Raw genomic sequence first — 1,751 nt, 5'->3', positions numbered from 1 at the left:
AATTTCATACTTCGTTGCCTTGTTTTATAGATCACTGACCTAATTTTTGTCGGGCCTTTTTAGGTACACCTCTACATGTACATACGGAAGTATTATTCCATTTATACGCATGCAATCATTCCTCTCAAGCGGTAATTCTGTGACCTCCGATCGAATGAGGGATGAGAGTCTTGGCCCAAATTCTACTAGTTAAGTTGCAGTTTTAATATTTGTTTTATCATCTAAAGCAGTGGTTCCCAAGCGTTTTTGTTCGCGGATCTGTGTTTTTTTTTGGGAGGGGGGAATTGATGAATCACAAGATAACAGTATAATTTAACAAAACCAAATAAGCTCATGAATTCACTATAATATTATTGTTAACCACAAGTTTATTTTAATGCGATGGATCATTGGTACACCTGTTTTTCCTGAGCAAAGTTCTGTAATATTTGTCAGGTTTAGGTTCAGCATTCATTCTGCTTCTGTTTTTAAACTTCAGAGCCGCAGGTAATTAAAATCCTATCTCGCACAGGTAAGTAGTGATAAATAACATCAGAAAACGAACCGTTTTGTCTACAAAATTCTCCAGTTCTTGGAATATAAAACTGTAATAGTGGATATTTTAAAAACTCTGAACTTAATGTTACGTTGCAAGAAAGCTCCAATAAAGGCTCTTTTTTCGTATAGAAAACACCCAAATAAATAATGTATTTTCATACTTTAACTCAAAAGTCGTATAACGTAGAGTTGTATCCTATTCCATTTAGTTTTTCCAGTGTTCTTCCTGCTCATATAGCTGCATTTTTAAGGTCTCAAGTGTCGCATTTGTTCCGGGATCTACATAATCTTCCTTTCCCATAAGTATGAAACCTTTCCGCGGACCACTAGCTCCACGAATTACTGTTTGTGAACCTCTTAACTAAAGTATAAATAAAATAAAAAAATCTCAAAATGAGACACTAGCACACGATAGTGTGGTAATGTCTTACGAAGAAAGATGAAAGTTGACATATTTCCAGTCGCCTAAACTTTCTTGTTTCTTTGTATTTGAACTTGTAGGTCTTATATAGTCATCCCTAGCTTAGAGGGAGCTAACTTGTCCACATGTACAGAAAAGTTTAAACGTAAGAAAAAATGCTCGATAGGCGTTTGTTTTCTTTAATAAACATTTCTAGTTTAACTTTGTTTTAATGTGTTTTTATTTGATCACGAACTCGTTTAAGTTTGAAATGTATTGGCTAAAATGAAAAAAAACAACAAAAAAACACGATGCATAGTAGTTAGTTAGTAAGTGTATTTAATCCTTTTAAAAGCCTATTTTATTAACATCAATGGGAAGGGCAATTATTTGAATCAAACAGGCCACTAATTTTATTATAATAGCTAATCGATTTGGCTCGAGAAAACATCAGGAAAATTTTCTTTCCGTACTTTGAGTGAGATGATATTTTTGAGTTTTATGAACATAAAGTAGTTAATAGTTCTTGTTTTTTAAATCCAAAACGTGAACTTTGCGTACTAAAATTGTGTAAAGAGTGTGTACCTTCAAAAATTAAGGCTGAAATTATACACGTAAGAAATACTGTGAGTTGTTTTATACTGAAATGTTTGATATTCAATTTGGATAATGGTTGAAAAACATTTTGTTTTCTACATCATTTTGCATTAATAGTCAAAGCCTTACAAGAATAAAATAAATTATGATCAATACTTTGGCTACGACCCTTTCATAAAAAAGGCGTGTTTAATTTTATCGTATCATTTCCATTTTT

At 32.3% G+C, this 1,751-nt stretch overlaps 1 protein-coding gene across 1 annotated transcript in view; it reads left to right on the top strand.

The window, feature by feature from the left end:
• LOC106458937 overlaps positions 1-1,385 on the top strand; it is an 8,763-nt gene extending 7,378 nt beyond the window's left edge. The window contains exon 5 of the mRNA XM_013918505.2: positions 1-1,385. The gene's annotated coding sequence lies outside the window, so the exon portion shown is untranslated.
• Positions 1,386-1,751: the final 366 nt, after the last annotated feature.

This window comes from Limulus polyphemus, unplaced genomic scaffold, assembly GCF_000517525.1.
Source record: "Limulus polyphemus unplaced genomic scaffold, Limulus_polyphemus-2.1.2 Scaffold535, whole genome shotgun sequence".
Taxonomy (NCBI): Eukaryota; Metazoa; Arthropoda; class Merostomata; order Xiphosura; family Limulidae; genus Limulus; species Limulus polyphemus.
This window is presented reverse-complemented; position numbering and strand designations above follow the sequence as displayed.